This window comes from Pseudophryne corroboree, chromosome 4, assembly GCF_028390025.1.
Source record: "Pseudophryne corroboree isolate aPseCor3 chromosome 4, aPseCor3.hap2, whole genome shotgun sequence".
Lineage (NCBI taxonomy): Eukaryota > Metazoa > Chordata > Amphibia > Anura > Myobatrachidae > Pseudophryne > Pseudophryne corroboree.
This window is the reverse complement of record NC_086447.1, coordinates 903,922,356-903,945,512: the sequence shown is the minus strand read 5'-3', so window position 1 is coordinate 903,945,512 and position 23,157 is coordinate 903,922,356. Positions and strand designations below refer to the sequence as shown.

At 35.6% G+C, this 23,157-nt stretch overlaps 4 long non-coding RNA genes across 4 annotated transcripts; 2 read left to right on the top strand and 2 right to left on the bottom strand.

Moving 5' to 3' along the window:
• Nucleotides 1–814: 814 nt before the first annotated feature.
• Nucleotides 815–1,853, bottom strand: LOC134911878 (uncharacterized). Its single transcript, XR_010176927.1, has 4 exons — nucleotides 1,562–1,853; nucleotides 1,413–1,491; nucleotides 966–1,330; nucleotides 815–882 (listed from the first exon to the last, which is right to left on the bottom strand). It is a non-coding gene; the product is annotated as an uncharacterized LOC134911878 (long non-coding RNA).
• A 4,698-nt stretch (nucleotides 1,854–6,551) lies between these two features.
• On the bottom strand, nucleotides 6,552–7,590 carry LOC134911877 (uncharacterized). The gene is made up of 4 exons (XR_010176926.1): nucleotides 7,299–7,590; nucleotides 7,150–7,228; nucleotides 6,703–7,067; nucleotides 6,552–6,619 (listed from the first exon to the last, which is right to left on the bottom strand). It is a non-coding gene; the product is annotated as an uncharacterized LOC134911877 (long non-coding RNA).
• Nucleotides 7,591–14,556: 6,966 nt separating this feature from the next.
• Nucleotides 14,557–15,595, top strand: LOC134911876 (uncharacterized). The gene is made up of 4 exons (XR_010176925.1): nucleotides 14,557–14,848; nucleotides 14,919–14,997; nucleotides 15,080–15,444; nucleotides 15,528–15,595. It is a non-coding gene; the product is annotated as an uncharacterized LOC134911876 (long non-coding RNA).
• Nucleotides 15,596–20,286: 4,691 nt separating this feature from the next.
• On the top strand, nucleotides 20,287–21,325 carry LOC134911875 (uncharacterized). The gene is made up of 4 exons (XR_010176924.1): nucleotides 20,287–20,578; nucleotides 20,649–20,727; nucleotides 20,810–21,174; nucleotides 21,258–21,325. It is a non-coding gene; the product is annotated as an uncharacterized LOC134911875 (long non-coding RNA).
• The last annotated feature ends 1,832 nt before the right edge of the window (nucleotides 21,326–23,157 follow it).

The following is a 23,157-nucleotide window of genomic DNA, read 5'->3' as shown; positions in this document are numbered from 1 at the left end:
TATATATATATTAATTTCATCTCATTATCATCCAGTCTATATTAGCAGCAGACACAGTACGGTAGTCCACGGCTGTAGCTACCTCTGTGTCGGCAGTCGCTGGTCCATCCATAATTGTATACCACCTACCCGTGTTTTTTTTTTTTTTCTTTCTTCTTGATACATACTACTATAGTAGCTTACTGTAGCAGTCTGCGGTGCTGCTGAGCTGACAGTGTCCAGCAGGTCGGTCATCAGTCATTACATAATAAATATATATACCTGTCCGGCTGCAGTACTAGTGATATTATATATATATATATATATACAAATACAATACTCAGAGGGCGCTCAGTAACAATTTGTTCAAATAAAATCCAAAACCAGCTTGACCTAAATTACACAATTTAATTTATTAAAAATATCTAAAATATTGTGTAATATTACATCAATATAGTAATTCATACAGTGAATTCATAAAACAATATTTCATAAAACCCAATGCGTTTCGTCCGTTAAGGACTTCATCAGGGGTATGGGTCTTCGCTGGTGTTAGTCAAATGGAGAAGAGGAGGAAAGAACAAGAGAGCAAAAAAAAGAATCAATACAAATCATCATGATATACAGATATATATTCAAGTAACGTTTTCATTGTTTATAAAAGAAAACCTTTTTTCATTATTTCATTAACTATTACATCACAATTTTTCATAGAGAATGAATATTTAAATTCTTTAGTAGACATTGGAAAAAGAAGATACTCTCCAATAATCAATTCAGGTTTTTTTTTTTTTTTGTCCTAATTGCCTTATTTCAAAAGAAAATAACAACTTACTGTGCAAATATAACTGCTCTGAGTGGATTATTTCTTCTTTATAATACGGTAGTTTATTCTCTGTAATTCTAAGAATAAAATATATATATTGTTTTAAATGGTACTGAAAGGTTGAATATAGGATTACATCTAATTAAAATGGATCACTCACTTGGCTGTCTCTGGAGATAATCTTCATTAGAGATCAACTACTCCTATATTATGGTCAGTCAATGTTCAATATGTCTAAATAAGAAATTCAACAGTATTACGGGCCAAATGCCTCAAGGAATTTAGAATCTTATTGGAATATGTAGCCATACTCACTTTCCAATACAAATTCACTTGCTCACTGATGGTCTAATCTTGACCGGATGAATTAGTCTAAGAAATTAATTGAAGATAATTAAGGGTGTCCAAAGCACTTAATAGGCATATTTAAAAACTGAACTTTGTTATAACTTACTTAAAGTTCAGCACGATGATAACAAGTTGGGCTAAAAAGCTCCTTAAAATCCAATAAGGTGCATCTTCTAACTAGAATCAAAAGTGAATTAAATTAAGGACCTAATTAGTGACCAATAATAGCACTTAATATAGAGTCTTAATTGTTACTTACAATAAAAATTCTTTAGAGTTCGACAACAAGTAGGTTCTGAGCTCCACAGTGGCCGGTAAGATATAACTTCCAACTAGAACTAAATAAATTATATTATACTAAAAGCATAATTTGATATTAACCTATTAAAGAGCATCAGAAGTACTTACATTAAGAGATTCAGGACCTGTGTTGCTGCCTCCTTTCCTGTATGGCAAGTGATTTGGAAGAGATTTCTGAGGCCTATTTATACCCCTAGGGAGTTTACATCACTTCCTCCCTCTGCTGATAGGTTAGATCTGATGAGTCAATTATATGACATTTTACCAATATTAAACTAGTATAAGGCCTGATGCCTATATATATGGGTCAAGTTTATTCTACAGATGTTTGTGTCTGAAAGGCTAATGATAATATGGCATAATTAAATACTACTTCCGCCTTTCACTTCAATTATTTCCACGGTTTGCTGTATAATTACTACCCTCTGTATTAATTCGGATCGGGGCAGCCTCACTTGGCATTTTTACTGATTATCCCATTTCTTATTTAATTAAGCCCAGAGAGAAAATTGAACGAAGATAAACAAGTTCTCCTTATGTACCGCCGTGCGTTCCACCCATAACAGCGGTGGAACGCACAGCGTCACTTCCGAGTTGTCCCGTGCGCTCCATAGTAGCGGTGGAGCGCACGTCTGCACTTCCGGACCTGCGCATTAGCCGAATCTTCGTGCGTTCCTCCCATAGCGACGGTGGAACGCACAACGTCACTTCCGGATTGTCCCGTGCGCTCCAACCATTGAAGCGGTGAAGCGCACGTCTTTTCTTTGTGACCACATTGTCACATTAAAGTCCTACAGCACCAATATATTTTACACATCGGGAATGGGGCCATATCTATTGCCTTCTAATATATGTTAAAGATTGATCATAACATGAACATGAACATTACATTTATTGTCCCTATTTATTAAGATCCATTATAAAACCAATTGGAGTAAGTATAAAGAGAGTAAGACATTCTTTTCCCAATACCTTTACATTATTAGTTATTGACAAAACATATATACAGCGAAAAAAACATACAATACAATGCCATGCTATGCCATGCTATTGTGTATTGGTCTCGATGGGACTATAATCACATAGGGGGACTCATAAATGTATATCATTCTAAGTACATATCTACAAGTTTACACAGCCTAGCAACCTAAAAAGGAGACTATATCAAAGCCTTCATTTAGACCTTTCGGAATTTGGGTGTTCAGAGTGTATATCCAATATGTTTCTTGTTTTGCTAATAGTAAATCCCTATCGCCTCCTCTCATGTCTAATTTAATGTGTTCCAATACTGAGAAGGTTAAGCCTGTCACATCTGATCGATGTACTTCAAAAAAATGGCGAGGTAAACTATGCTGCATCATTTTATTTTTTATGTTCCTTAGATGCTCCTGAATTCTAATCTTAAGTTTCCGTTTGGTCTTTCCCACATACGAAAGACCGCATGGGCAATTGATCTTATAGATTACGTACTCTGTATTACAGGTTACTCTATCTTTCAGGGTGTGAAATTTGCCGTTCTCCAACTTAAGTTTAACTGAAGATTTTTGCATATATTTACAGCAAATGCATTGGTTGCAAGGAAAACATCCCCACCTGTTCCCCATAAGAACATGATGGTCACTCAAAAATTCTTGTGGCTTATCTTTTTTAAGATTGCTAGGTGCTATCAAATTTTTTTTTTTAAATTCTGTGCTCTCTTATAGACTAATCGAGGTTTATTCGGCAGTGTAGGTCCTAAAACCGGGTCTTTTTGTAGTAGACCCCAATGTTTAGTCATTATCTTCTGTATTTTATTCGCATCTTTACTGTACTGAGTGATAAAAGATTTGCATTGGTTGGAATTATTGGGGATAGTTACAGATTTGCCCTCTATAAGTTCTGTCCTGGATCTCTTGGAGGCCTTTAATCTGACCTCATTCAGGAATCCAGCTTCATACCCCCTTTCTATAAATCTCTCATAGAGAATGGCCGATTGTTCCCAATAGTCAGTCATGTCACTACAGTTTTTCCTCACCCTCACAAATTGGGAATAAGGGACTCCATTTTTCCATACTGGGTGATGACAGCTATTTTGAGGAATATAGCTGTTAGCATCTACAGATTTAAAGAAGGTTTTGGTAGTTATTCCTCCTATAGTACATCCTTTCAGTTCTAGATCTAAATAATCTATAGTAACTGGATCTGTTTTATATGTAAACTTTAGATTAAAGCTATTATTGTTCAGGTGATCTATGAACCTCTCTATACTATGTAAATCACCGTCCCATATAAATATAAGGTCATCGATATATCTTCTATATAATTTAATATTGGTCCTTTCAAAATCACTGTCATACACAAATTTATTCTCCCACTCGCCCATCAGAATATTCGCATACGATGGGGCAAATTTAGTCCCCATCGCGGTACCCTGTTTTTGTAGAAGATAACTACCAATAAATTCAAAAAAATTATGTTCTAAAATGAATCTAATGCAGTCAATAATGAATGTAACTTCTAACGCTGTATTCTTGGAATCCTTTTCCAATGCATTTTTCACTGCTTCTATTCCCCTATCATGTGGGATGGAGGAATAGAGGGCCTGTACATCCACCGTTAACCACCTATTGGTGTCAGACCACTTGTGATTTTTGACAAGTTTTAAAAGGCTAGTTGAATCTTTAAGGTGGGATTTATTCAACAGAACATATGGCTGTAATTTTAAATCGATAAAATGTGAGAGATTAGAAGTAAGTGAGCTTATTCCTGCAATAATTGGACGGCCTGGAGGGCATTCTCTATTTTTGTGTACCTTAGGAAGTTGATAAAATAATGGCATTTTGGGAAATTTTTTGTAAAGATAATTAAATTCATCTTTACAAATTAAATTATTTCCTCTAGCGGTGTTTAAGAGTACATATAAAGAGTCTTGGAATTCTACAGTCGGATCTTTTTCGAGTTGAATATACGTGGAAGTATCTTCCAGTATGTTATAGGATTCCTTTAGGTATGCAGATTTGTCTTGTAGGACTACTGCCCCCCCTTTATCCGCAGATTTAATAATTATATTAGGGTCTTTAATCAGATTTTTAATGGCATTTTTTTCCTGTGGGTTGATATTATTATTGTATTTGCTATCATAAGTTTTCATTTTTCTAAAGTCGTCTCTGACAGACTCATAAAAAATATCAATATGGCTCCCCCGGGACTCTACGGGGTAAAATTTTGAAGGTAGGGAGACAACCGGTTTGTCCTTAGGCTCATATGATAATCTGGGAACAGGATTCTTTAGAAAATGTCTCTGTACAGTCAGGTTTCTAACATACCTATTTAGATCTATAAAAAGATGGAACTTATCAGCTCCCCCATTGGGAGCAAACTTCAGACCTTTAGCTAATACCGACTTTTCGGCTGTAGAAAGTTCTTTCGTTGATAAGTTAATGATTCCTGTTTCTGTTGTATTGGATATGCTTTCATTTTTTTGGGGGTGTTTTCTATTTCTATTTCTTCTACCACCTCTTCTTCCTCTCGGTAACCTCTTTTCATACCTTGCGGTATAGTTTTCTCTAATGTCTCCCCTTGTTTCAATTTTGTATGCTGGTGAACATTTGTTCGCCCCCCTAAAAAATGTTGCTTTCGCTCTGGTACATGGGGTGAATGGTCTTGTTCAATTCTATTGAAGGAACGGGATCTTAAATGGTCAAATTTATTATAATGCGATGGTATATCATCATAATACCTCTCTCTATACGGTTGGTACCTTTCTTGTTGTCTGTAATGATTTGAAGGTATTCTATCTCTAAAATTTTGCTGGCGATAAGAGAACCTCCTATTCCTTTAAGGGGATCGATGAGTCTGTCTTCCCCGCTGTTTATACATCACTTCCTGCCAATCATTTCTATTGTGTTCCATCTGTCTACTTTTTGATGGTTGTGATTCTAGTCTGAACCAATTAGATACGTTCCCATTTTTATAATCGTTCTTATCTCTATTGTACTTCCTTTGTTTTCTAATAACGATCTCATTTTCTAGTTTATCTAATTTTGATAATAGGTCCCCCACATCTTTTTTGTATTCCTCGCTGTCCTCAAATTTTTGCATAAGGGATTCTACTTTTGTTATTTCTTCATCAAGTTTAATTAGTTCTTTCTTACGTTCATTGACAATTATACCAATTAATTTCATTGAACAATCTGTCAGGGCCTTATTCCATTCTGACATAAAACTTTCACTTTCAGTACCAAGGGTTGGTGTTTTTACAAGTCTAAGTCCTCTTGGGATTCTCCCTACTTCTATATATTTTTCGAGCGTAATAACGTCATACCAACCTTTAATCTCTCTAGTGGAGAGTTTCTCCATTAAATTAAGATGCTCATAATAATCCTCCTCATTCTCCTCCATAAGGACTAAATCATCGTCCTCCATAAACATTTGTTTAATTCTTTGCGATCTTTTTACTCTATCCATAAATACAGACATATTAAACTGCAGCGAATCTAGGGTAACTAGCAACAATACAATACAAAAAGAATATACCCTTAATTCGCGCTGTACAACACAGCTGCACCTCAATAGTAGTCACCTTGCTAGACGGTGACAAAAATAGTGATACAAATACAATACTCAGAGGGCGCTCAGTAACAATTTGTTCAAATAAAATCCAAAACCAGCTTGACCTAAATTACACAATTTAATTTATTAAAAATATCTAAAATATTGTGTAATATTACATCAATATAGTAATTCATACAGTGAATTCATAAAACAATATTTCATAAAACCCAACGCGTTTCGTCCGTTAAGGACTTCATCAGGGGTATGGGTCTTCGCTGGTGTTAGTCAAATGGAGAAGAGGAGGAAAGAACAAGAGAGCAAAAAAAAGAATCAATACAAATCATCATGATATACAGATATATATTCAAGTAACGTTTTCATTGTTTATAAAAGAAAACCTTTTTTCATTATTTCATTAACTATTACATCACAATTTTTCATAGAGAATGAATATTTAAATTCTTTAGTAGACATTGGAAAAAGAAGATACTCTCCAATAATCAATTCAGGTTTTTTTTTTTTTTTTGTCCTAATTGCCTTATTTCAAAAGAAAATAACAACTTACTGTGCAAATATAACTGCTCTGAGTGGATTATTTCTTCTTTATAATACGGTAGTTTATTCTCTGTAATTCTAAGAATAAAATATATATATTGTTTTAAATGGTACTGAAAGGTTGAATATAGAATTACATCTAATTAAAATGGATCACTCACTTGGCTGTCTCTGGAGATAATCTTCATTAGAGATCAACTACTCCTATATTATGGTCAGTCAATGTTCAATATGTCTAAATAAGAAATTCAACAGTATTACGGGCCAAATGCCTCAAGGAATTTAGAATCTTATTGGAATATGTAGCCATACTCACTTTCCAATACAAATTCACTTGCTCACTGATGGTCTAATCTTGACCGGATGAATTAGTCTAAGAAATTAATTGAAGATAATTAAGGGTGTCCAAAGCACTTAATAGGCATATTTAAAAACTGAACTTTGTTATAACTTACTTAAAGTTCAGCACGATGATAACAAGTTGGGCTAAAAAGCTCCTTAAAATCCAATAAGGTGCATCTTCTAACTAGAATCAAAAGTGAATTAAATTAAGGACCTAATTAGTGACCAATAATAGCACTTAATATAGAGTCTTAATTGTTACTTACAATAAAAATTCTTTAGAGTTCGACAACAAGTAGGTTCTGAGCTCCACAGTGGCCGGTAAGATATAACTTCCAACTAGAACTAAATAAATTATATTATACTAAAAGCATAATTTGATATTAACCTATTAAAGAGCATCAGAAGTACTTACATTAAGAGATTCAGGACCTGTGTTGCTGCCTCCTTTCCTGTATGGCAAGTGATTTGGAAGAGATTTCTGAGGCCTATTTATACCCCTAGGGAGTTTACATCACTTCCTCCCTCTGCTGATAGGTTAGATCTGATGAGTCAATTATATGACATTTTACCAATATTAAACTAGTATAAGGCCTGATGCCTATATATATGGGTCAAGTTTATTCTACAGATGTTTGTGTCTGAAAGGCTAATGATAATATGGCATAATTAAATACTACTTCCGCCTTTCACTTCAATTATTTCCACGGTTTGCTGTATAATTACTACCCTCTGTATTAATTCGGATCGGGGCAGCCTCACTTGGCATTTTTACTGATTATCCCATTTCTTATTTAATTAAGCCCAGAGAGAAAATTGAACGAAGATAAACAAGTTCTCCTTATGTACCGCCGTGCGTTCCACCCATAACAGCGGTGGAACGCACAGCGTCACTTCCGAGTTGTCCCGTGCGCTCCATAGTAGCGGTGGAGCGCACGTCTGCACTTCCGGACCTGCGCATTAGCCGAATCTTCGTGCGTTCCTCCCATAGCGACGGTGGAACGCACAACGTCACTTCCGGATTGTCCCGTGCGCTCCAACCATTGAAGCGGTGAAGCGCACGTCTTTTCTTTGTGACCACATTGTCACATTAAAGTCCTACAGCACCAATATATTTTACACATCGGGAATGGGGCCATATCTATTGCCTTCTAATATATGTTAAAGATTGATCATAACATGAACATGAACATTACATTTATTGTCCCTATTTATTAAGATCCATTATAAAACCAATTGGAGTAAGTATAAAGAGAGTAAGACATTCTTTTCCCAATACCTTTACATTATTAGTTATTGACAAAACATATATACAGCGAAAAAAACATACAATACAATGCCATGCTATGCCATGCTATTGTGTATTGGTCTCGATGGGACTATAATCACATAGGGGGACTCATAAATGTATATCATTCTAAGTACATATCTACAAGTTTACACAGCCTAGCAACCTAAAAAGGAGACTATATCAAAGCCTTCATTTAGACCTTTCGGAATTTGGGTGTTCAGAGTGTATATCCAATATGTTTCTTGTTTTGCTAATAGTAAATCCCTATCGCCTCCTCTCATGTCTAATTTAATGTGTTCCAATACTGAGAAGGTTAAGCCTGTCACATCTGATCGATGTACTTCAAAAAAATGGCGAGGTAAACTATGCTGCATCATTTTATTTTTTATGTTCCTTAGATGCTCCTGAATTCTAATCTTAAGTTTCCGTTTGGTCTTTCCCACATACGAAAGACCGCATGGGCAATTGATCTTATAGATTACGTACTCTGTATTACAGGTTACTCTATCTTTCAGGGTGTGAAATTTGCCGTTCTCCAACTTAAGTTTAACTGAAGATTTTTGCATATATTTACAGCAAATGCATTGGTTGCAAGGAAAACATCCCCACCTGTTCCCCATAAGAACATGATGGTCACTCAAAAATTCTTGTGGCTTATCTTTTTTAAGATTGCTAGGTGCTATCAAATTTTTTAAATTCTGTGCTCTCTTATAGACTAATCGAGGTTTATTCGGCAGTGTAGGTCCTAAAACCGGGTCTTTTTGTAGTAGACCCCAATGTTTAGTCATTATCTTCTGTATTTTATTCGCATCTTTACTGTACTGAGTGATAAAAGATTTGCATTGGTTGGAATTATTGGGGATAGTTACAGATTTGCCCTCTATAAGTTCTGTCCTGGATCTCTTGGAGGCCTTTAATCTGACCTCATTCAGGAATCCAGCTTCATACCCCCTTTCTATAAATCTCTCATAGAGAATGGCCGATTGTTCCCAATAGTCAGTCATGTCACTACAGTTTTTCCTCACCCTCACAAATTGGGAATAAGGGACTCCATTTTTCCATACTGGGTGATGACAGCTATTTTGAGGAATATAGCTGTTAGCATCTACAGATTTAAAGAAGGTTTTGGTAGTTATTCCTCCTATAGTACATCCTTTCAGTTCTAGATCTAAATAATCTATAGTAACTGGATCTGTTTTATATGTAAACTTTAGATTAAAGCTATTATTGTTCAGGTGATCTATGAACCTCTCTATACTATGTAAATCACCGTCCCATATAAATATAAGGTCATCGATATATCTTCTATATAATTTAATATTGGTCCTTTCAAAATCACTGTCATACACAAATTTATTCTCCCACTCGCCCATCAGAATATTCGCATACGATGGGGCAAATTTAGTCCCCATCGCGGTACCCTGTTTTTGTAGAAGATAACTACCATTAAATTCAAAAAAATTATGTTCTAAAATGAATCTAATGCAGTCAATAATGAATGTAACTTCTAACGCTGTATTCTTGGAATCCTTTTCCAATGCATTTTTCACTGCTTCTATTCCCCTATCATGTGGGATGGAGGAATAGAGGGCCTGTACATCCACCGTTAACCACCTATTGGTGTCAGACCACTTGTGATTTTTGACAAGTTTTAAAAGGCTAGTTGAATCTTTAAGGTGGGATTTATTCAACAGAACATATGGCTGTAATTTTAAATCGATAAAATGTGAGAGATTAGAAGTAAGTGAGCTTATTCCTGCAATAATTGGACGGCCTGGAGGGCATTCTCTATTTTTGTGTACCTTAGGAAGTTGATAAAATAATGGCATTTTGGGACATTTTTTGTAAAGATAATTAAATTCATCTTTACAAATTAAATTATTTCCTCTAGCGGTGTTTAAGAGTACATATAAAGAGTCTTGGAATTCTACAGTCGGATCTTTTTCGAGTTGAATATACGTGGAAGTATCTTCCAGTATGTTATAGGATTCCTTTAGGTATGCAGATTTGTCTTGTAGGACTACTGCCCCCCCTTTATCCGCAGATTTAATAATTATATTAGGGTCTTTAATCAGATTTTTAATGGCATTTTTTTCCTGTGGGTTGATATTATTATTGTATTTGCTATCATAAGTTTTCATTTTTCTAAAGTCGTCTCTGACAGACTCATAAAAAATATCAATATGGCTCCCCCGGGACTCTACGGGGTAAAATTTTGAAGGTAGGGAGACAACCGGTTTGTCCTTAGGCTCATATGATAATCTGGGAACAGGATTCTTTAGAAAATGTCTCTGTACAGTCAGGTTTCTAACATACCTATTTAGATCTATAAAAAGATGGAACTTATCAGCTCCCCCATTGGGAGCAAACTTCAGACCTTTAGCTAATACCGACTTTTCGGCTGTAGAAAGTTCTTTCGTTGATAAGTTAATGATTCCTGTTTCTGTTGTATTGGATATGCTTTCATTTTTTTGGGGGTGTTTTCTATTTCTATTTCTTCTACCACCTCTTCTTCCTCTCGGTAACCTCTTTTCATACCTTAGACTTGTAAAAACACCAACCCTTGGTACTGAAAGTGAAAGTTTTATGTCAGAATGGAATAAGGCCCTGACAGATTGTTCAATGAAATTAATTGGTATAATTGTCAATGAACGTAAGAAAGAACTAATTAAACTTGATGAAGAAATAACAAAAGTAGAATCCCTTATGCAAAAATTTGAGGACAGCGAGGAATACAAAAAAGATGTGGGGGACCTATTATCAAAATTAGATAAACTAGAACATGAGATCGTTATTAGAAAACAAAGGAAGTACAATAGAGATAAGAACGATTATAAAAATGGGAACGTATCTAATTGGTTCAGACTAGAATCACAACCATCAAAAAGTAGACAGATGGTACACAATAGAAATGATTGGCAGGAAGTGATGTATAAACAGCGGGGAAGACAGACTCATCGATCCCCTTATAGGAATAGGAGGTTCTCTTATCGCCAGCAAAATTTTAGAGATAGAATACCTTCAAATCATTACAGACAACAAGAAAGGTACCAACCGTATAGAGAGAGGTATTATGATGATATACCATCGCATTATAATAAATTTGACCATTTAAGATCCCGTTCCTTCAATAGAATTGAACAAGACCATTCACCCCATGTACCAGAGCGAAAGCAACATTTTTTAGGGGGGCGAACAAATGTTCACCAGCATACAAAATTGAAACAAGGGGAGACATTAGAGAAAACTATACCGCAAGGTATGAAAAGAGGTTACCGAGAGGAAGAAGAGGTGGTAGAAGAAATAGAAATAGAAAACACCCCCAAAAAAATGAAAGCATATCCAATACAACAGAAACAGGAATCATTAACTTATCAACGAAAGAACTTTCTACAGCCGAAAAGTCGGTATTAGCTAAAGGTCTGAAGTTTGCTCCCAATGGGGGAGCTGATAAGTTCCATCTTTTTATAGATCTAAATAGGTATGTTAGAAACCTGACTGTACAGAGACATTTTCTAAAGAATCCTGTTCCCAGATTATCATATGAGCCTAAGGACAAACCGGTTGTCTCCCTACCTTCAAAATTTTACCCCGTAGAGTCCCGGGGGAGCCATATTGATATTTTTTATGAGTCTGTCAGAGACGACTTTAGAAAAATGAAAACTTATGATAGCAAATACAATAATAATATCAACCCACAGGAAAAAAATGCCATTAAAAATCTGATTAAAGACCCTAATATAATTATTAAATCTGCGGATAAAGGGGGGGCAGTAGTCCTACAAGACAAATCTGCATACCTAAAGGAATCCTATAACATACTGGAAGATACTTCCACGTATATTCAACTCGAAAAAGATCCGACTGTAGAATTCCAAGACTCTTTATATGTACTCTTAAACACCGCTAGAGGAAATAATTTAATTTGTAAAGATGAATTTAATTATCTTTACAAAAAATTTCCCAAAATGCCATTATTTTATCAACTTCCTAAGGTACACAAAAATAGAGAATGCCCTCCAGGCCGTCCAATTATTGCAGGAATAAGCTCACTTACTTCTAATCTCTCACATTTTATTGATTTAAAATTACAGCCATATGTTCTGTTGAATAAATCCCACCTTAAAGATTCAACTAGCCTTTTAAAACTTGTCAAAAATCACAAGTGGTCTGACACCAATAGGTGGTTAACGGTGGATGTACAGGCCCTCTATTCCTCCATCCCACATGATAGGGGAATAGAAGCAGTGAAAAATGCATTGGAAAAGGATTCCAAGAATACAGCGTTAGAAGTTACATTCATTATTGACTGCATTAGATTCATTTTAGAACATAATTTTTTTGAATTTAATGGTAGTTATCTTCTACAAAAACAGGGTACCGCGATGGGGACTAAATTTGCCCCATCGTATGCGAATATTCTGATGGGCGAGTGGGAGAATAAATTTGTGTATGACAGTGATTTTGAAAGGACCAATATTAAATTATATAGAAGATATATCGATGACCTTATATTTATATGGGACGGTGATTTACATAGTATAGAGAGGTTCATAGATCACCTGAACAATAATAGCTTTAATCTAAAGTTTACATATAAAACAGATCCAGTTACTATAGATTATTTAGATCTAGAACTGAAAGGATGTACTATAGGAGGAATAACTACCAAAACCTTCTTTAAATCTGTAGATGCTAACAGCTATATTCCTCAAAATAGCTGTCATCACCCAGTATGGAAAAATGGAGTCCCTTATTCCCAATTTGTGAGGGTGAGGAAAAACTGTAGTGACATGACTGACTATTGGGAACAATCGGCCATTCTCTATGAGAGATTTATAGAAAGGGGGTATGAAGCTGGATTCCTGAATGAGGTCAGATTAAAGGCCTCCAAGAGATCCAGGACAGAACTTATAGAGGGCAAATCTGTAACTATCCCCAATAATTCCAACCAATGCAAATCTTTCATCACTCAGTACAGTAAAGATGCGAATAAAATACAGAAGATAATGACTAAACATTGGGGTCTACTACAAAAAGACCCGGTTTTAGGACCTACACTGCCGAATAAACCTCGATTAGTCTATAAGAGAGCACAGAATTTAAAAAAATTTGATAGCACCTAGCAATCTTAAAAAAGATAAGCCACAAGAATTTTTGAGTGACCATCATGTTCTTATGGGGAACAGGTGGGGATGTTTTCCTTGCAACCAATGCATTTGCTGTAAATATATGCAAAAATCTTCAGTTAAACTTAAGTTGGAGAACGGCAAATTTCACACCCTGAAAGATAGAGTAACCTGTAATACAGAGTACGTAATCTATAAGATCAATTGCCCATGCGGTCTTTCGTATGTGGGAAAGACCAAACGGAAATTTAAGATTAGAATTCAGGAGCATCTAAGGAACATAAAAAATAAAATGATGCAGCATAGTTTACCTCGCCATTTTTTTGAAGTACATCGATCAGATGTGACAGGCTTAACCTTCTCAGTATTGGAACACATTAAATTAGACATGAGAGGAGGCGATAGGGATTTACTATTAGCAAAACAAGAAACATATTGGATATACACTCTGAACACCCAAATTCCGAAAGGTCTAAATGAAGGCTTTGATATAGTCTCCTTTTTAGGTTGCTAGGCTGTGTAAACTTGTAGATATGTACTTAGAATGATATACATTTATGAGTCCCCCTATGTGATTATAGTCCCATCGAGACCAATACACAATAGCATGGCATAGCATGGCATTGTATTGTATGTTTTTTTCGCTGTATATATGTTTTGTCAATAACTAATAATGTAAAGGTATTGGGAAAAGAATGTCTTACTCTCTTTATACTTACTCCAATTGGTTTTATAATGGATCTTAATAAATAGGGACAATAAATGTAATGTTCATGTTCATGTTATGATCAATCTTTAACATATATTAGAAGGCAATAGATATGGCCCCATTCCCGATGTGTAAAATATATTGGTGCTGTAGGACTTTAATGTGACAATGTGGTCACAAAGAAAAGACGTGCGCTTCACCGCTTCAATGGTTGGAGCGCACGGGACAATCCGGAAGTGACGTTGTGCGTTCCACCGTCGCTATGGGAGGAACGCACGAAGATTCGGCTAATGCGCAGGTCCGGAAGTGCAGACGTGCGCTCCACCGCTACTATGGAGCGCACGGGACAACTCGGAAGTGACGCTGTGCGTTCCACCGCTGTTATGGGTGGAACGCACGGCGGTACATAAGGAGAACTTGTTTATCTTCGTTCAATTTTCTCTCTGGGCTTAATTAAATAAGAAATGGGATAATCAGTAAAAATGCCAAGTGAGGCTGCCCCGATCCGAATTAATACAGAGGGTAGTAATTATACAGCAAACCGTGGAAATAATTGAAGTGAAAGGCGGAAGTAGTATTTAATTATGCCATATTATCATTAGCCTTTCAGACACAAACATCTGTAGAATAAACTTGACCCATATATATAGGCATCAGGCCTTATACTAGTTTAATATTGGTAAAATGTCATATAATTGACTCATCAGATCTAACCTATCAGCAGAGGGAGGAAGTGATGTAAACTCCCTAGGGGTATAAATAGGCCTCAGAAATCTCTTCCAAATCACTTGCCATACAGGAAAGGAGGCAGCAACACAGGTCCTGAATCTCTTAATGTAAGTACTTCTGATGCTCTTTAATAGGTTAATATCAAATTATGCTTTTAGTATAATATAATTTATTTAGTTCTAGTTGGAAGTTATATCTTACCGGCCACTGTGGAGCTCAGAACCTACTTGTTGTCGAACTCTAAAGAATTTTTATTGTAAGTAACAATTAAGACTCTATATTAAGTGCTATTATTGGTCACTAATTAGGTCCTTAATTTAATTCACTTTTGATTCTAGTTAGAAGATGCACCTTATTGGATTTTAAGGAGCTTTTTAGCCCAACTTGTTATCATCGTGCTGAACTTTAAGTAAGTTATAACAAAGTTCAGTTTTTAAATATGCCTATTAAGTGCTTTGGACACCCTTAATTATCTTCAATTAATTTCTTAGACTAATTCATCCGGTCAAGATTAGACCATCAGTGAGCAAGTGAATTTGTATTGGAAAGTGAGTATGGCTACATATTCCAATAAGATTCTAAATTCCTTGAGGCATTTGGCCCGTAATACTGTTGAATTTCTTATTTAGACATATTGAACATTGACTGACCATAATATAGGAGTAGTTGATCTCTAATGAAGATTATCTCCAGAGACAGCCAAGTGAGTGATCCATTTTAATTAGATGTAATTCTATATTCAACCTTTCAGTACCATTTAAAACAATATATATATTTTATTCTTAGAATTACAGAGAATAAACTACCGTATTATAAAGAAGAAATAATCCACTCAGAGCAGTTATATTTGCACAGTAAGTTGTTATTTTCTTTTGAAATAAGGCAATTAGGACAAAAAAAAAAAAAACCTGAATTGATTATTGGAGAGTATCTTCTTTTTCCAATGTCTACTAAAGAATTTAAATATTCATTCTCTATGAAAAATTGTGATGTAATAGTTAATGAAATAATGAAAAAAGGTTTTCTTTTATAAACAATGAAAACGTTACTTGAATATATATCTGTATATCATGATGATTTGTATTGATTCTTTTTTTTGCTCTCTTGTTCTTTCCTCCTCTTCTCCATTTGACTAACACCAGCGAAGACCCATACCCCTGATGAAGTCCTTAACGGACGAAACGCGTTGGGTTTTATGAAATATTGTTTTATGAATTCACTGTATGAATTACTATATTGATGTAATATTACACAATATTTTAGATATTTTTAATAAATTAAATTGTGTAATTTAGGTCAAGCTGGTTTTGGATTTTATTTGAACAAATTGTTACTGAGCGCCCTCTGAGTATTGTATTTGTATCACTATTTTTGTCACCGTCTAGCAAGGTGACTACTATTGAGGTGCAGCTGTGTTGTACAGCGCGAATTAAGGGTATATTATTTTTGTATTGTATTGTTGCTAGTTACCCTAGATTCGCTGCAGTTTAATATGTCTGTATTTATGGATAGAGTAAAAAGATCGCAAAGAATTAAACAAATGTTTATGGAGGACGATGATTTAGTCCTTATGGAGGAGAATGAGGAGGATTATTATGAGCATCTTAATTTAATGGAGAAACTCTCCACTAGAGAGATTAAAGGTTGGTATGACGTTATTACGCTCGAAAAATATATAGAAGTAGGGAGAATCCCAAGAGGACTTAGACTTGTAAAAACACCAACCCTTGGTACTGAAAGTGAAAGTTTTATGTCAGAATGGAATAAGGCCCTGACAGATTGTTCAATGAAATTAATTGGTATAATTGTCAATGAACGTAAGAAAGAACTAATTAAACTTGATGAAGAAATAACAAAAGTAGAATCCCTTATGCAAAAATTTGAGGACAGCGAGGAATACAAAAAAGATGTGGGGGACCTATTATCAAAATTAGATAAACTAGAAAATGAGATCGTTATTAGAAAACAAAGGAAGTACAATAGAGATAAGAACGATTATAAAAATGGGAACGTATCTAATTGGTTCAGACTAGAATCACAACCATCAAAAAGTAGACAGATGGAACACAATAGAAATGATTGGCAGGAAGTGATGTATAAACAGCGGGGAAGACAGACTCATCGATCCCCTTATAGGAATAGGAGGTTCTCTTATCGCCAGCAAAATTTTAGAGATAGAATACCTTCAAATCATTACAGACAACAAGAAAGGTACCAACCGTATAGAGAGAGGTATTATGATGATATACCATCGCATTATAATAAATTTGACCATTTAAGATCCCGTTCCTTCAATAGAATTGAACAAGACCATTCACCCCATGTACCAGAGCGAAAGCAACATTTTTTAGGGGGGCGAACAAATGTTCACCAGCATACAAAATTGAAACAAGGGGAGACATTAGAGAAAACTATACCGCAAGGTATGAAAAGAGGTTACCGAGAGGAAGAAGAGGTGGTAGAAGAAATAGAAATAGAAAACACCCCCAAAAAAATGAAAGCATATCCAATACAACAGAAACAGGAATCATTAACTTATCAACGAAAGAACTTTCTACAGCCGAAAAGTCGGTATTAGCTAAAGGTCTGAAGTTTGCTCCCAATGGGGGAGCTGATAAGTTCCATCTTTTTATAGATCTAAATAGGTATGTTAGAAACCTGACTGTACAGAGACATTTTCTAAAGAATCCTGTTCCCAGATTATCATATGAGCCTAAGGACAAACCGGTTGTCTCCCTACCTTCAAAATTTTACCCCGTAGAGTCCCGGGGGAGCCATATTGATATTTTTTATGAGTCTGTCAGAGACGACTTTAGAAAAATGAAAACTTATGATAGCAAATACAATAATAATATCAACCCACAGGAAAAAAATGCCATTAAAAATCTGATTAAAGACTCTAATATAATTATTAAATCTGCGGATAAAGGGGGGGCAGTAGTCCTACAAGACAAATCTGCATACCTAAAGGAATCCTATAACATACTGGAAGATACTTCCACGTATATTCAACTCGAAAAAGATCCGACTGTAGAATTCCAAGACTCTTTATATGTACTCTTAAACACCGCTAGAGGAAATAATTTAATTTGTAAAGATGAATTTAATTATCTTTACAAAAAATTTCCCAAAATGCCATTATTTTATCAACTTCCTAAGGTACACAAAAATAGAGAATGCCCTCCAGGCCGTCCAATTATTGCAGGAATAAGCTCACTTACTTCTAATCTCTCACATTTTATCGATTTAAAATTACAGCCATATGTTCTGTTGAATAAATCCCACCTTAAAGATTCAACTAGCCTTTTAAAACTTGTCAAAAATCACAAGTGGTCTGACACCAATAGGTGGTTAACGGTGGATGTACAGGCCCTCTATTCCTCCATCCCACATGATAGGGGAATAGAAGCAGTGAAAAATGCATTGGAAAAGGATTCCAAGAATACAGCGTTAGAAGTTACATTCATTATTGACTGCATTAGATTCATTTTAGAAAATAATTTTTTTGAATTTAATGGTAGTTATCTTCTACAAAAACAGGGTACCGCGATGGGGACTAAATTTGCCCCATCGTATGCGAATATTCTGATGGGCGAGTGGGAGAATAAATTTGTGTATGACAGTGATTTTGAAAGGACCAATATTAAATTATATAGAAGATATATCGATGACCTTATATTTATATGGGACGGTGATTTACATAGTATAGAGAGGTTCATAGATCACCTGAACAATAATAGCTTTAATCTAAAGTTTACATATAAAACAGATCCAGTTACTATAGATTATTTAGATCTAGAACTGAAAGGATGTACTATAGGAGGAATAACTACCAAAACCTTCTTTAAATCTGTAGATGCTAACAGCTATATTCCTCAAAATAGCTGTCATCACCCAGTATGGAAAAATGGAGTCCCTTATTCCCAATTTGTGAGGGTGAGGAAAAACTGTAGTGACATGACTGACTATTGGGAACAATCGGCCATTCTCTATGAGAGATTTATAGAAAGGGGGTATGAAGCTGGATTCCTGAATGAGGTCAGATTAAAGGCCTCCAAGAGATCCAGGACAGAACTTATAGAGGGCAAATCTGTAACTATCCCCAATAATTCCAACCAATGCAAATCTTTTATCACTCAGTACAGTAAAGATGCGAATAAAATACAGAAGATAATGACTAAACATTGGGGTCTACTACAAAAAGACCCGGTTTTAGGACCTACACTGCCGAATAAACCTCGATTAGTCTATAAGAGAGCACAGAATTTAAAAAATTTGATAGCACCTAGCAATCTTAAAAAAGATAAGCCACAAGAATTTTTGAGTGACCATCATGTTCTTATGGGGAACAGGTGGGGATGTTTTCCTTGCAACCAATGCATTTGCTGTAAATATATGCAAAAATCTTCAGTTAAACTTAAGTTGGAGAACGGCAAATTTCACACCCTGAAAGATAGAGTAACCTGTAATACAGAGTACGTAATCTATAAGATCAATTGCCCATGCGGTCTTTCGTATGTGGGAAAGACCAAACGGAAACTTAAGATTAGAATTCAGGAGCATCTAAGGAACATAAAAAATAAAATGATGCAGCATAGTTTACCTCGCCATTTTTTTGAAGTACATCGATCAGATGTGACAGGCTTAACCTTCTCAGTATTGGAACACATTAAATTAGACATGAGAGGAGGCGATAGGGATTTACTATTAGCAAAACAAGAAACATATTGGATATACACTCTGAACACCCAAATTCCGAAAGGTCTAAATGAAGGCTTTGATATAGTCTCCTTTTTAGGTTGCTAGGCTGTGTAAACTTGTAGATATGTACTTAGAATGATATACATTTATGAGTCCCCCTATGTGATTATAGTCCCATCGAGACCAATACACAATGGCATGGCATAGCATGGCATTGTATTGTATGTTTTTTTCGCTGTATATATGTTTTGTCAATAACTAATAATGTAAAGGTATTGGGAAAAGAATGTCTTACTCTCTTTATACTTACTCCAATTGGTTTTATAATGGATCTTAATAAATAGGGACAATAAATGTAATGTTCATGTTCATGTTATGATCAATCTTTAACATATATTAGAAGGCAATAGATATGGCCCCATTCCCGATGTGTAAAATATATTGGTGCTGTAGGACTTTAATGTGACAATGTGGTCACAAAGAAAAGACGTGCGCTTCACCGCTTCAATGGTTGGAGCGCACGGGACAATCCGGAAGTGACGTTGTGCGTTCCACCGTCGCTATGGGAGGAACGCACGAAGATTCGGCTAATGCGCAGGTCCGGAAGTGCAGACGTGCGCTCCACCGCTACTATGGAGCGCACGGGACAACTCGGAAGTGACGCTGTGCGTTCCACCGCTGTTATGGGTGGAACGCACGGCGGTACATAAGGAGAACTTGTTTATCTTCGTTCAATTTTCTCTCTGGGCTTAATTAAATAAGAAATGGGATAATCAGTAAAAATGCCAAGTGAGGCTGCCCCGATCCGAATTAATACAGAGGGTAGTAATTATACAGCAAACCGTGGAAATAATTGAAGTGAAAGGCGGAAGTAGTATTTAATTATGCCATATTATCATTAGCCTTTCAGACACAAACATCTGTAGAATAAACTTGACCCATATATATAGGCATCAGGCCTTATACTAGTTTAATATTGGTAAAATGTCATATAATTGACTCATCAGATCTAACCTATCAGCAGAGGGAGGAAGTGATGTAAACTCCCTAGGGGTATAAATAGGCCTCAGAAATCTCTTCCAAATCACTTGCCATACAGGAAAGGAGGCAGCAACACAGGTCCTGAATCTCTTAATGTAAGTACTTCTGATGCTCTTTAATAGGTTAATATCAAATTATGCTTTTAGTATAATATAATTTATTTAGTTCTAGTTGGAAGTTATATCTTACCGGCCACTGTGGAGCTCAGAACCTACTTGTTGTCGAACTCTAAAGAATTTTTATTGTAAGTAACAATTAAGACTCTATATTAAGTGCTATTATTGGTCACTAATTAGGTCCTTAATTTAATTCACTTTTGATTCTAGTTAGAAGATGCACCTTATTGGATTTTAAGGAGCTTTTTAGCCCAACTTGTTATCATCGTGCTGAACTTTAAGTAAGTTATAACAAAGTTCAGTTTTTAAATATGCCTATTAAGTGCTTTGGACACCCTTAATTATCTTCAATTAATTTCTTAGACTAATTCATCCGGTCAAGATTAGACCATCAGTGAGCAAGTGAATTTGTATTGGAAAGTGAGTATGGCTACATATTCCAATAAGATTCTAAATTCCTTGAGGCATTTGGCCCGTAATACTGTTGAATTTCTTATTTAGACATATTGAACATTGACTGACCATAATATAGGAGTAGTTGATCTCTAATGAAGATTATCTCCAGAGACAGCCAAGTGAGTGATCCATTTTAATTAGATGTAATTCTATATTCAACCTTTCAGTACCATTTAAAACAATATATATATTTTATTCTTAGAATTACAGAGAATAAACTACCGTATTATAAAGAAGAAATAATCCACTCAGAGCAGTTATATTTGCACAGTAAGTTGTTATTTTCTTTTGAAATAAGGCAATTAGGACAAAAAAAAAAAAAAAAACCTGAATTGATTATTGGAGAGTATCTTCTTTTTCCAATGTCTACTAAAGAATTTAAATATTCATTCTCTATGAAAAATTGTGATGTAATAGTTAATGAAATAATGAAAAAAGGTTTTCTTTTATAAACAATGAAAACGTTACTTGAATATATATCTGTATATCATGATGATTTGTATTGATTCTTTTTTTTGCTCTCTTGTTCTTTCCTCCTCTTCTCCATTTGACTAACACCAGCGAAGACCCATACCCCTGATGAAGTCCTTAATGGACGAAACGCGTTGGGTTTTATGAAATATTGTTTTATGAATTCACTGTATGAATTACTATATTGATGTAATATTACACAATATTTTAGATATTTTTAATAATGTGTAATTTAGGTCAAGCTGGTTTTGGATTTTATTTGAACAAATTGTTACTGAGCGCCCTCTGAGTATTGTATTTGTATCACTATTTTTGTCACCGTCTAGCAAGGTGACTACTATTGAGGTGCAGCTGTGTTGTACAGCGCGAATTAAGGGTATATTCTTTTTATATATATATATATATATATTAATTTCATCTCATTATCATCCAGTCTATATTAGCAGCAGACACAGTACGGTAGTCCATGGCTGTAGCTACCTCTGTGTCGGCAGTCGCTGGTCCATCCATAATTGTATACCACCTACCCGTGTTTTTTTTTTTTTCTTTCTTCTTGATACATACTACTATAGTAGCTTACTGTAGCAGTCTGCGGTGCTGCTGAGCTGACAGTGTCCAGCAGGTCCGTCATCAGTCATTACATAATAAATATATATACCTGTCCGGCTGCAGTACTAGTGATATTATATATATATATATATATTAATTTCATCTCATTATCATCCAGTCTATATTAGCAGCAGACACAGTACGGTAGTCCACGGCTGTAGCTACCTCTGTGTCGGCAGTCGCTGGTCCATCCATAATTGTATACCACCTACCCGTGTTTTTTTTTTTTTTCTTTCTTCTTGATACATACTACTATAGTAGCTTACTGTAGCAGTCTGCGGTGCTGCTGAGCTGACAGTGTCCAGCAGGTCCGTCATCAGTCATTACATAATAAATATATATACCTGTCCGGCTGCAGTACTAGTGATATTATATATATATATATATATATTAATTTCATCTCATTATCATCCAGTCTATATTAGCAGCAGACACAGTACGGTAGTCCACGGCTGTAGCTACCTCTGTGTCGGCAGTCGCTGGTCCATCCATAAGTATACTAGTATCCATCCATCTCCATTGTTTATTTACCTGAGGTGCCTTTTAGTTGTGCCTATTAAAATATGGAGAACAAAAATGTTGAGGTTCCAAAATTAGGGAAAGATCAAGATCCACTTCCACCTCGTACTGAAGCTGCTGCCACTAGTCATGGCCGAGACGATGAAATGCCAGCAACGTCGTCTGCCAAGGCCGATGCCTAATGTCATAGTACAGAGCATGTAAAATCCAAAACACCAAATATCAGTAAAAAAAGGACTCCAAAATCTAAAATAAAATTGTCGGAGGAGAAGCGTAAACTTGCCAATATGCCATTTACCACACGGAGTGGCAAGGAACGGCTGAGGCCCTGGCCTATGTTCATGGCTAGTGGTTCAGCTTCACATGAGGATGGAAGCACTCAGCCTCTCGCTAGAAAAATGAAAAGACTCAAGCTGGCAAAAGCACCGCAAAGAACTGTGCGTTCTTCGAAATCCCAAATCCACAAGGAGAGTCCAATTGTGTCGGTTGCGATGCCTGACCTT